Source organism: Pinus tabuliformis, chromosome 1_2 (assembly GCF_031772625.1).
Source record: "Pinus tabuliformis cultivar Carrire ecotype Pingquan chromosome 1_2, CPIR1, whole genome shotgun sequence".
Classification (NCBI taxonomy): Eukaryota; Viridiplantae; Streptophyta; class Pinopsida; order Pinales; family Pinaceae; genus Pinus; species Pinus tabuliformis.
Genome location: NC_142298.1, coordinates 1,261,900,674 through 1,261,914,393, shown reverse-complemented (window position 1 = coordinate 1,261,914,393; position 13,720 = coordinate 1,261,900,674). Strand labels below are relative to the sequence as shown.

The following is a 13,720-nucleotide window of genomic DNA, read 5'->3' as shown; positions in this document are numbered from 1 at the left end:
GGAAAAAGTTATCAAGAAAGAAAATGAATTGCTAAGAGCACAGAGTAAAGAAACTCAACAGAAAAATGAAAAGTTAAGGGAACGAATCAATGAACTTGAAGCTGAACAGACAGATATTTGTAAGTGGGCCACTAAATGGTACAACCAAAAGAAGGCCCTCAAGGAGAAGTACAAAAGTTTGAAGCATGAGCTCCATGGTCAGAAGGATGCCCAGGTGAAGAAGAATGTGGATACATTGTTGAAGGCAGCAGAGGTACAGGCAGAGACAGAGTTCAGAGGAAGCACATCGGGGTTAGCATGAGGTCATGCTAATTCATTAAGTCGGGGAGAGATGTTGGTACCATTCCATGACCTCCTTTTTCCTCTTGAAACACATCGTTTGCCTACCTTTTTCCTTCATACATCTCTTAGACCCCTTGAAATTGATTAGTTAACAGTATTATAGTTGTTAGATGCATTAAAATTGATTTATGAGTTTTATGTTAAAGAATTAGGGATTTTTGATAAAAAGACTACAGGAAGTTACAACATCCTGTAATTGGTTTATTGTTTGACATATGGCATGACAGCTAAGCTAAAGCAAAGGGTAGGGATGAAAAATAGAATGTACAAGCATGGACGAACACCTATCCTACAGCAGAACCAACACTCCTGAATGCGTGGTCAATGATGGTCAAAGCACAGCATGTTGGCGACAAAAGCAACAACAACATAGGGTTCTAAACCGATTTAGTTTTGTTCCTTTTTGAAATCGGTTCAGAATGGAAACAACTTAAAAACTATTCCATAACAAAAGCGGCAACAGCTGCATAATGAATGTACATTCGTTCTGAAATGTAAACGGTGTTAGTTTTTTTAAAAGACATATGTAAACACAGTTATGTGTTGTTGGTTAGTTGTTATCTGTGTATCGTTTTGAAAAACAGAGCTTTTGAACTTAATACCAGAACTCAGTTGCAGTCACGATTTTGTTATTGCGTTGATTCTATAGTTGCTTGAGCGCAGTCCAGTATACCTTTGAAACGCAGATGGGCCCTGCGTGAAACGAGTATACTGTTATTTTATTTTATTAGCAACTTCTGTATGCACAATGATTAGAGTTTGGTTTATGCTTTCGTCGATTTAATTAGCAATTCGTATGAGTGAAGTTTATGATGGTGGCTTGAAGGATTCATCGCTGAGATTGTTGAACTGTATCCTGTAAGGGATCTGATCTTTCGTTATTTTTAAAAGCATCTTCATGAACCCTGTTTCTCATGTATTTGAATTTTAAGTATGCTTATGATTTTAGTATGTTTCAACCTTTCATGAATGTTAAACATTGAATGCTGAGTGTTCACTGAACAGAGGTTTCATGCACAGCATCCTCGTAAGGGGATTGAAATCTTGGTTTAAGTAATACACAGTGTTTTAAGAATAGGTAGATTAATTGAGTGACCTGAGTGTCCAGGTGATAGGGAGCATACCTCAACCTTCCGTAAAGAAGTTCTGTAACCTACCATCATGAACACTTAGTTAGGAATCCTTTATGTCTATAGATTGTAGACGCATGCCTCGAAGTTTACTTATCCTGGTCGATAATAAATATAGACTAATCTAGCACCCTAGATAGGACACTACAAGAGGTTTGGGACATTTACATCCAAAATCTTTATGAAGCAGGAATCATCTTTAATGAGAAGGTTGACTCTCTTATTTGGAACGGTAGATCCTCCCAACACATATCAACTAAAGAATTATATTCCCACGTCTTTCCTACCTATAATATGTCTTCTAGGATGGAGTGGTATCAGATGATTTAGTCATGGCATATGCTCCTCAAGTTGAAATGTTTTGGTTGGCTTGTTGGTTAAAACAAAATCCTCACGTGGGAAAACCTATGTAAACGAGGATTTCATGGTTCGGGCAGGTGCTATATATGTCTACAGGAAAATGAGGACCATATCCATTTATTTTTTAAATGCCCAGGGGCTATCACTATTTGGACACGGGTTTTAAAATAATGAATCTTTCTGTTGGCTAGTCATATTTCTCAGCTAATGACTGCATCATGGATTGGTTTCACAATTACAAGGTTCACAAAGCCCTTCCCTTCTTTATTTTCTGGGGTATTTGGTGTGGCAACAACAAACTTCTATTTGAAGATACGCCATTCTCCATTGACATGACTTGCAATAAGATCATTGCTTTCTTCTTGAAATATCAACAACAATCGACTATTAGGAAAAGCAGAAACTTGATGCATATCGACTATTGGGAAAATTTCTCATCGGTTCTTTCAATGGGGTTGCTTATAACTTAATATGTGGATGAGACACCTTATTAGCTATGGATCCTGGTTCATTTTATGTTTTCAGTTGGTATGATGGTTCTAGGACAAATTCTAAAGCAAAGGTTATGGCTTTGTGGGGCCTTCTCTATTGTGCTCTTTGGATATCTCTCAAATCCCTATATGTCTTTAGAGATTCCAAGGTTACCATAGATTGGGTCAATTACAGATCTTGTTTTAAACCTCCTCTTCTTTCCAATTGGTTAAATCACATCAAGGTTTTGTCCGAACAATTCAATAATCTCTCTTTCACCCATACTTAGCGTTAGAAACCACGTGGAACACAGATTGTTAAAAAGAGGTTTATATTTGCAGGCGGGTTGGATTCACTTCCAGGTTCACAGGAATGGCCAAAAAGTTGGTGATGAGACCATCTCCCTCTTTGCTTAGTATTTATAGGTCTTATTTGTTTACTTTTCATGGTTTTTGCAAGGTTTATTTATTTGCTACTTGATTAATATGGACTTGGCTCTAGCGGTGATCAAACATGCTTATCCCCTGTGTATTTATTATTTTAGTATTTTATCATAGATTTCATTTGGTAATGTTGAATCTCAACAATTCTACTATATTAATGAGTCAAACGTCTTGATTCGTGAATAAAGTAATTTTGTTTTAAGACATTGTACTATGTACGAACATATAACCTATAACAATATAGTTATATGATATTTGGTGAAATATAATTAATATATTGTTTTTTTTTCTTCTTAAAAAATTAAAAACCACCAATTTTGAATAAAAAATCAATTCATAACATTTAAACTACGATTTTCTTATCACTCTCATGCGAATCAATACTTTATTTTAAAATACACGTTAAACATGGTATATAATATTAACAAAACAATATTAAGCCCAAAACACAAATTGAATCAGATTCAATTAGTTAATCTTTTATTCATATTTTAAAAAGCAAATAAATTCAGTTACATTGTTTTTGGAAAATGAATATTTTAATGGATTTATAACATTAATAGAGATGGAAATTAATCATTCTTAGGTTGAAATCTTTAGACATACTTTAAACCTGAAATCAATTTCATGAAATTGTTTTAACTAAATCTCTCTTAATCATGAAAATAAAGTTATAGTAAACCCGCACACGGGTGGGACTACTCGACACAAATAATCTACTCAATATCAGCGCGCTTTATCTGCTTCTGCGCCGCTTTTATCGGCCTCTCATACGGTCGCCGCTTTTATTGCCATCGGCGCGCTATCTTTCACATCGCTCAAGGACGAACTCAGGTCCCTCATCTGCGGAGGGTTTTACGTTTTATCCCGACTTTTCTCGAGGATGGAGGAACGGGACAACTCCATATCTGCAGAGGGTTTTCTGTTTTATCCCTACTTTTCGTGAGGATGGAGGACCGCGACAAATTTATTTGTTCAGTGGGAGTGTCTCTTGAAAGGCCTCTGTACATTTTCTCTCCAATGAATTATATGGCGTCAGATTGGTGGTTGAACGATTATTCCCGTCTCTCAATCCTTCTGATCTTCGTTGGACACAATGGAAATCGAATTTATGCTCAAGTCTTGCAGCCACGCAAATCTATCAAGTGATACCACCAATAATCCAGGGTTAGCATTCAAATGTTTTCAATCTCAATTTATGTGGCATAATCAAGATTGCTTGAGATTTTCACATTATCCACGCACAGAGAAATGATTCTGAAAAGGCCCTAGTTTCAGAGTGTTATTTTCCAATTTTTTGTCTCTAAAATCATTGCCATTTAAGATTGGAGAGCTTAAAAATCTCAAATCTGGATTTGATTCCACATGAAATCACAAAACTTACTTTACTCATTCACTCATAACTCCCAGATCAAGTGTGGAAGTCAAAGCGCCTATTTGGGGTTTAAAGGGTTTCAAAAATCTGATACAGGATTGGAACCCAGAATAAGGTCAGGAATTAGAGAGGGCGTGATGGAGATGTGGTCGGAGATGAGGCACTTATTAAGGGAATGGTGGGGACGTGGTTGGAGACGAGACACTTATGGTTGTGGATCATGCAAAATTTACATTTGATGAATGATTTTCCTCAAAACTGGAAATGCTAGAGAGTGTAGTCATGCATCACATGGGGAAGTTTACCTAATTGCAAGTGACAACATCTTGAAAAATGTTACTTCGTTGCAAGCATATAACCTAGTTATGCATCACATTTGGGTAAGTTAACGAATTTCAAGCTACAATATCTTGAAAATGTTACTTCGTTGCAAGCATATAACTCCATAAACTTTGGAATTTTACAAGTATTCCAAAGGGAAGAGCTTCTTTTAGAGTCATTAGGAAATCAAAGTTCTTTGAGTTCTTTAATTTGAAAGAGTGAGGAAAGAGAGTTCAAAGGAAAAATAATTTTCAAAAAAGTTATGAAAAACTTATCATTTTCACAGGGTTTGACTGGTCACATGGCCATCAAATAAGGGGGCAAGCTATTTGATTGTATATCTTCGGAAAAATTTTCTACATCCATTTTGACGTTGTTGTTTGGATAAACAGATTGGTGAGAAACAATAATTGTGGGAGATTCAGTATTTTTTCCAGTTCCAAGTGATGTACAAAAGCTAACTCTAGTTCCGATTTGTTAAACTCAATTTTTGTTATAAGTGGTTAAATGAATATATAAGATTTGTGATGTACATAACCCTGTTTATACTTTTTGTAAACAATTGTTCTACAGATAACCACAGTCCTTTATTGGAGATAAGGAAGGGAGCAATAGTTTGGGGAAAAATATCCCAGTGGCAATCAAGTTTTGCAGCAATGCCATACTTTTGTTAAACATTGAGATTTTCTTAGTATGGTCTTCACAAGAGGCATTTAACATCTGTGATGCTAATTTTTCTTAGGGTTAAATGCTCCATATTTCACATGGAAAACAACATGTACAACGTACAACATATGTGCGAAAGGTGAGAATGTGTAATCTTCTGTGAGCACTAAAATATTTTGTGATGTGATGCTATGTATTAGTAAATTGACCTCATGGGAGATGCATAACACTAAACTTCTGTACATTTGGTGAATCTCTACCATTAGTAAATTGGCCTCATGGGAGATGCATAACACTAAAATTGTATACTTTTGGTGAATCTTTTTCATTTTATATGTTTTTATGGGGATAATGCAGTTCGTTCACTGCATTTTTGGTGAATCTCTTTCATCTTCATATATTTACGAGGATAATGCATTTTGTTCACCGCAAAAGAGAGTGAATTTGCTTGGTTGAAAAGTGTATATTGGATAATGTTACAGGCACAGGTTGACAGAGAATGTTACAATGCGCTTATTTTCTGTCAAACATGAATTGTAGATCTAATTTAACTGTAACCTTCAATCACCTTTAAGAATTTGACAAATGACCTAAACTTCTGTACATTTGGTGAATTTCTAGAATTACTAAATTTACTAAATTGGCCTCATGCATAACACTAAAATTATGTACGTTTGGTTAATCTTTTTCATCTTCATATTTTTACGGGAATAAAGCATTTTGTTCACTGCAAAACAGAGTGAATTTGCTTGATTAAAAGTGTAACGTGGATAGTGTTACGGGCGCATGTTGACAGAGGAGAACATGCCATAATGCGCTTATTTTCTGTCAAACATGGATGGTAGATGTAATTTAACTGTCCCCTCTAAGAATGTGAATTATGAGCTGCCTGCATGGTCTGTTAGCATATTTATTGATTGCAAGAATGTGGCATTCAATACCGCAAAGGGGAGTCATTGGGTTTTCGTTGTTGTATGAAGAAAGGCATTGAATTGTTACCGTAGTTTCACCATCAACATTTAGTTTATTTGTATGATTATATTTCTAAAAAGTTCGGTTTATGAAAATGATTATATTGAGATATAAGTAGTTAGGTTTTAAGCTTCTAGAAAGGGTGTGATTGTCTATCGGTATTGGAAGGTAGGGCACCAAGCAAAAGTTATGAAGCAACCACAAAAATGGTGATGCTGAAAATCCAGTAGATACCATGGACTTAATCTCGCTAAAAAATAATGACAACAGTCCCTCTATTTGCTTAGGTGTCTAAGGGTTCGTTTATATCTTATTTTGAAGGAATATAAAAGAGAAATTTCAGTGAAAAGATTCAAATGGTAAGTTGCGGCCTTAGCCAATGGCTGGGTTGTATTACTTGCAATGGATTCTGCCCATTCGCTGTAGATAGATTTCCTTTGACGTGAATATGTACAGAGCACTCGGTTAGCATGGTGTTATAATTGTTTCATCTACCATGCCCGCAAAATCGAACAAGAATGAAATTAGAGAATTTAAGTTGACAGCAAAAAACCTCAAACGCTAAACAAGAAACGTGATAGCTAATAGGTAAAGTTAGGCAGTATGAGGAGCTCTCCCTGACTTCTCTTAAAGAATTTTCTGAAGTAGAGGAAGACTAAGACAAGCGCCATACCAATTAAAAGTGCATAACATTGATAATTCGCTCTACCTCTTTTTATGATTAAATGCCTTCAAGTCTAATATGACCTTCAATAATCCTCAGTATATTGCATCTATGATTGCAACCAAACCTTGAATCTCCGTGATTTGTCTCAAGTGCTTTACTTTCATAGCTGTAATATTAATTCTGAAGCTTTCTATTTATCTGCCACTTGATATTGTTTTCATCCTTTTTAATGCTAATTAGTCCATCCTTCTTGTTTGTACAAAGAAAAATGTAATGTAATTGTGGAAAGATGGAAAGATTAATGCCTGCATTTGTTTGAGTATTTATTCAGGTAGATTAAATTGCAGATTTATACCCTTATTTATTTATTTTTATTAACTAGGTCGAGCCTATGTTGTGGCCAGTCTTAATGTTGAATGAAATAATGATCTGTCTATCATCGGAATATTGTCCTCGGTTGCAATTGGGTGCCCCTTGGGATAGTTTATTTCTCCTACAAGCGACTGCCACCTTCAACCCCTGCCCATGAGATTTGAACATGAGACCTAATGGGGAGAAGGATCAAATCTCGCAAAGTGCAAATCTTTCTTCGAATTTTTTAAATCAAAAAGAGTTTTCATCACAACAAACTTGATTTTTATCCATGCATGATAGATATAGAGTTAAGATGAATTTATGCTAGTTTACATATACACACACGGGCTATGTCCCAACTCCATGTCGTGCCATGTGTCAACTCCATGTTGATCACAAAAAGAATTACACATCTCCCTCACACTAAGTAATATACTATTGAATGTTTTAAGTCTAGGAGTTTTTAAACTCTCAATTATTTTATATATATATATATATATATAGAGAGAGAGAGAGAGAGAGAGAGAGAGAAGTGTTGTTCTAGATAAATGCTTTCCAAAACCCAATATAAGGAGATGTATAATTCTTTCAATGCTTAAAATGGATATGACATGAATTTAAAATACATTTTAATAAGAAAAAATATCTCTATATACAATTTAAGGTGGATATTGAAATATTTATTTTGTTATTAAGATTTTTATGTAATTATGGATGATCCCTTTTGGAGAGATTGGTGCTAGAGTTTTGAGTGCACCATTTGACTCAATATGATACTCAAAAGATCTACCCTAATTTGCATTGACATCATGAGTCAGGACTACTTCTCATTACTAGATGCATTTTTATGGATGAAGTGTGTCCTTGGATTCGTTGGCTACATGGTGTTTGGTCCAGTAGAGTCTTTGTTTGGTACCAGGTGCATTTTTATGGATGAAGTGTGTCCTTGGATTCGTTGGCTATATGGTGTTTGGTCAAGTAGAGTCTTTGATAAAATCTGGGTCTTTGTTTGGTTGGTGATTTATTAAGGTCTCCCCTCCAAAGGTTGGTTGGCCAAAAGCGGCTTTATTGATGCATTGTGCCAGTTTTGCTTAGAAATAGAAACAATGAAGCATATTGTATGAGAATGTTCCTTTGCAAGATCTTGTTGGGCTTAGCTTCAATTTTAGTTGACTTACATTTTACAGGTTTTTTTTATATTGGTAAGATGTTTGTTGAGAGATTCCAGATTGGTGATTTAGTACTCCTTGTTTAGTATTTGACGTTGTTTGAGAGTATTTGTTTTATATATTCTACTCTTTGGAAGCTCCATTGCAAATGCATTTTCAATAATGAGTTTAGTTCTGCAAGTGTTTTTTGTCAATTGTTGTGGGATAAGATGCACATGCAACTCCTAGACAAAAGAACATGGTTGATTAGAGGTGACAAAGTGTTAAATCCTAATTTTTATTCAGATTTCTTAACTTTTTAGTTGCTTTGGGCAAAAGAATATGAATTCTTTGTATAAACCCTTTAGTTGGTCTCTTTTAACTTTTGATGTGTATAATTTTTGTACATAAATAAATTATTTAAAATTATTTTTGTAAATACTACATATTATAATTTAAAAATAACATGGAAAAATTACTCTCCCAGTGCCTTCTCAGGATTGAAAAAATTAAACAAATTTTCTCATTATTTCACTTATTAATTAATAATTATTACTTTCTCTTGCTGACTTTTTCTTTTATCCACTTCATAGTGGTTCATTATTGTTCTGCTACAATTGTTGCCTGTCCATATTAATAATTTTAATCAAATTAGCGTTACAAACTCTAATCTCACCCATTAAAATTATTGGTTAAAGTGTTTTTATTTTATTTTCATGTATGAGACTCGTTAATCTTTCCTTTATATGATTCATATTTTCACTTCACAACTATTAATAGAGGCCCCTGATCTGTACTACACATCTATTAATATAAGTCGCTAACCCTGTTTCTCTCCTTTGACATGGTTTTCTTAAAGTTATTTTTAACATTGTATGAAGGCAAATTTAAGGAAGGATTTTAAGGTGCAAAAGCACGAAGTCTGTGCTCAGCATTAGATCTTCTTCAAACTCGGCACAAATTCTGTGGGCAAAACTTGGCTGAACGTTGCCATGTAAAAGGGGATAGGCTAGACTTTTTTGATAAAAATCTTTCTTAAAGATCAACCATCTTATTCTTCCACAATAGCAAATGAAACTTTTTTTTTTTTCAGAGAGAAAATCTACATATGGCCGAAGCCTACAGATATTTTATAATACGGCCGAAGCCAGCAGAATATGACCGAAACCAACAAAATTAATGGCCGAAGCCAGCAGAATACGACATAGCGATTCGAAATTGCCCATTTCAAGCAAATGGAACCCTTATGTATTTAGTTTGGAGTTGAAAAAGACGTGTGAAGAGATGAAGATGGGTAATGGTTAGTAAGGTAGCTTTGAGAGCGCAACGCTCTCTCAAATATGATAGAAGGGGGCGATAGATACAAGGGAACATTCGCGAAGAGGATGTCTTGAAAGGAGAACCAAACTTCCGTTTGAAATTGAGAAATATGCTTTTTTATTTTGTAAGCTTCAGAAAGAGATTTCTATTATAGCAAAAAGTTTACATCATCCATGAAAGATTTGTTGATTCACCCTAATTCTGCCCTTGAGACAGAGGCTTGTTTCATAAGTATGCTATAATCTTTTAAAGATAAAAGTTCCAAAAATAGCTAACAAAATTGAGTAAAAAGAGCATGATTTTCACATCATCTGAATTCTTATATAAAATCAAAAAACATAACCAAAATGGAACACATCCAAAACCCAAAAACATGCTTGAAAGAAGAGCATGTACATTATCCAGGAGAAACTGTGACACCGCAGCCGCTATAAAAACATCAGCCAAAAAAATGAGAAATATGCCTTTATGCTTCTCTAGAAGAAAATATTGAAACTGACTGAAGCCTATTCCAATTTTGTAGCAAAAACCGAAGTTCACGGAAGCTCGTTTCAATTTTGCAATTGGTAGTACTAAATTGGAGTAAAACAACTAAATAACATATATGTGAATCTTTCTAAAGTTTTTCTATGGCCTTGATGAATTTTGATAGTTTGATGCGTTTTGGTTTAATGAGAAGTTATCTTTTTCATTATCAACAGTAACTAGCGATTGCTTCAAAAAGTGCAAAGAGAGACCATATGATTCTTAAATTGATTTTTTGGTTTAGGTTCCATAATCATGCAATATGGTCTTATAGTGTTAAGCTCTAACTCATTTTCAATGTTATTTTAATATATTTAATATTTTTAACTCGAGTATATTTATGTATTGATCAAAAATGAATTACAAAATGAAATATTATACTCTTTAAAATCTGGAAAATTGATTTTATATTATTTTGAACAGACATTTTAGGAATAGAAATATTAAAAGGATTTCTAAATGATTTTATTAAATGAAATATTAAAGTTGTCCCAAAAGTTATCTTACTTGGGACGAACAGTGATAAATTAGATACAAATGGCATATATATATATATATATATATATATATATCTATATATATTCTCAACCTTCCTTTTAAAAATGTTATAACAGGTCCGTAATATGAGGTGATAAAAGCGCTGTAATATGGTTATGTAATTTATCACCTCCCATTGTCCTAAGTTTGACCTTAGCTAAAGATGCCTCAATGTCTAATGCCAAGGTGCGAAGTAAATCTTGGTCCTAAGGAGAACATTGAGTGGATGTGGATTCATAATACGTGCATGCAAGTTCTTATCTATTAGTGCCATAAGTTTGACGACAGCATACAAATAGCCTCATAGCTACAATATGATGTTGGATGGAGCTTGTGGGAATGGAACCTTGGTCAATGTGTGAAACTCCTTGCACCTCATTGCTAGTCATAAGCTTCACGGGCAAAGATTGAGAATGTATTGTTCCTTCAGTGTCTTTGATCAGGAATCAGCAAGCCATAGGTTCTTCAAATTAGAGAGTGGAGTATGCAGTCCCTGCTAAATTGCTTGAGTTGTTGACACATTTAAGTCCAACAATAGTTTCAATCTATTTCAGACCAGAAGATGTGAAAGTACTTAGGCCAGAATTCATGAAAGCTTATGATAAGTGTTTCATGCAAACTTGTGCATCTCAATATGTTAATCTATTGTTTATGCTCTTTTATGAAGTGAGGAGAAGGGCTCAACTTCCCTCAAAGTTGAAATTTACAAATAATGAGATTGACAAAATTCATAGCACTTGAGTGAAAATGACATTTGTGTATTTTTGTGGTTTTGTCGGCTTATAGAACATCATGCATGGTTTCCAGATCTACATGCATAAAAAACAATTTAACTGGTATAGAGCTCCTAAAAATATTATTATGTATTCTATAGTTCTATGTATTGTTACAACATTGTTGTGATGTGCATTGTCTTATTTTGATCATTGCCATGTGATAAGATAGTGTGAATTATTTGTATAGCAATATTTATTGTATAGATTGAAGAACAAATGACATGATAAAAAGATAGAAGTTTAAAGAATCATAGCATAAGAGAATGAAAACTAGTAAATGTGTATGTAAGTATGGTATGATTCGTATAAGATAGTTAATCGAGAAAAAAGTTAAAAAGCACATTTTGATTGCTATCAAAGCAAATGTATGTAGTGGAATGCAAAATATGTGGTTCAAGCACACGAGGTACAAGTCAATCATAAATACAAGTCTCATCAATTTGAACAAGCATTTTAGGGCAAATAAAGCTCATATTGTCAATGAGAATGTATTTGACATGTTGAAGTTATTGGAGATTTAGGAGGGACTAAGCTTCCAAAGGGTGCATAGAGGAGATAGGAATGCAAAGGCCAATGTATTGTTAGTGCATTTATGTGGAAGGTTGCAATAATTGTTGGAGCAAAGAAGAGTAGAGGGCTTTCTCTATAGGCATAGTTCGCTAGGAATGTATCCTTGAGACAATGAATTAGGAAAGACTTTCTTGTCCCAACAACACATTGAGACAACTAATTAGCTTCTAGTTGGGGTAAAAGTTGAAGTAAATGACAGGGTTTATATGGATGCAAATCATTCTTGGGACCTCTCTTATGGTAAATGCTATAAGGTTGAACTAAATTTTATGTTTAGAAAGAGTTCAAACTCTGTCACGTATCTTAGCTTGAGATGAGTTTTTGGATCCCTAAGACTAAGTAACACGAGTTCAAACTTTCATTGTGGGTGATGACACGTGTTTGACTCAGGTCCTGTTCATAGGAGACAAGCCCTAACAGTGTTCCAAATTTGGACATGTGTCTAGTGAAATGCTTAGGAGGAAAATCTGTTTAACAACCATTTGCAATATCTTTCAATGTAGTGGGTAAAGATTGCACCCACTAAGCCTCGATATGCTAATAATTCAAAGTTTATTTAGTTTTGCACTCATTATGGTGTCATGTTGAGTCTTCGTTCTTGTTAGCTCTGCTATTCAACGCTGATTTTATAAGGTCAAAGACAAGCTTGGTCTACTTGGTTGTGCTTAAAAGGCTTCCACATTGGCCGCTTTCTCCTTTTTCCTTCTATCCCGCTTTCTATTTGTCACCCATGATTCCTCTATTTCCTTTCTAAGCTCGATAGATTAAACTCCTTTGGCCTTCGCACCTCATCCCTGTCATTGATCACCACCCGCCGATCTAATGGCTCCCATCGCGTCCGATAAAGTAACACGCACGATTTTTTCTCCACCGTCCAATCATTTCCATAAAGATCCGATGACATTCGCTTTTATCACGCGCATAATTTGATCGAACGTTAGCACGCGATGAGAGTGATTTTTCTCTCTCATCTGCCGCTACGTGTCGATCACTGAGTGGCATCACACGACCCCGTCATTTTACTGCTCAATGCCCAAAAGTGGTGCGATCAACACCATTTACCGCCCGATCATTTCGTCTCGCTCGTTAACGTCCGTGCAGCTTCACTGCCCGATGACCATCCAATCCGCCCGCCAAATATCTGACGACCCCAATTCATCCCGCTCTCACCTCGGCCTATAGCCTCCGCTGAGCCATCTCCGTCTTCCATTCCCTCGATCTGATGGCTATCCTTCCCGCTCATCCAAATCATTCACCTGCCCATGCATTCCACATCCTTCACCCTTCCGTTTGCCCGAAGAAGGAAGATAACCAGCTTACCAGTACCAGCCACTGACAAAACCCAACAACCATGTTTAACACACAATATGGCAAAGGGGAAAAAGGACAAGCATGGCCCTATGACTGCATTTATCAGTTATGGAACCCCACTGGTACGAGCACTCCAACTGCCTAAGAGAACAACACAACACTTGAACAGATCAGATTCTTCCACTGAAGCAAGCAAGCACGTTCAGAGACTCCATCAGGCAGTTAAATGCAGTGGGTGATCAATTATGACCCCTCCATACCCAGAATGGCCAAGTGCCCTTGTAATGTAAATCTATAAATACCCAGAAGAAAGATATAATCAGGGTTGGTGGTTGGCATTTGATGTAAAGTTCAACTTCTGGAAACTGTAGATATTTTGTCACTTGCAGCGTCTCGCCTTCATTTTCAGCTAATATAAGCTTCTTTTGCTGT

General features: G+C 35.4%; 1 long non-coding RNA gene across 1 annotated transcript; it reads left to right on the top strand.

Moving 5' to 3' along the window:
* Positions 1-3,506: 3,506 nt before the first annotated feature.
* On the top strand, positions 3,507-5,487 carry LOC149210812 (uncharacterized). Its single transcript, XR_016252962.1, has 2 exons — positions 3,507-4,501; positions 4,729-5,487. It is a non-coding gene; the product is annotated as an uncharacterized LOC149210812 (long non-coding RNA).
* The last annotated feature ends 8,233 nt before the right edge of the window (positions 5,488-13,720 follow it).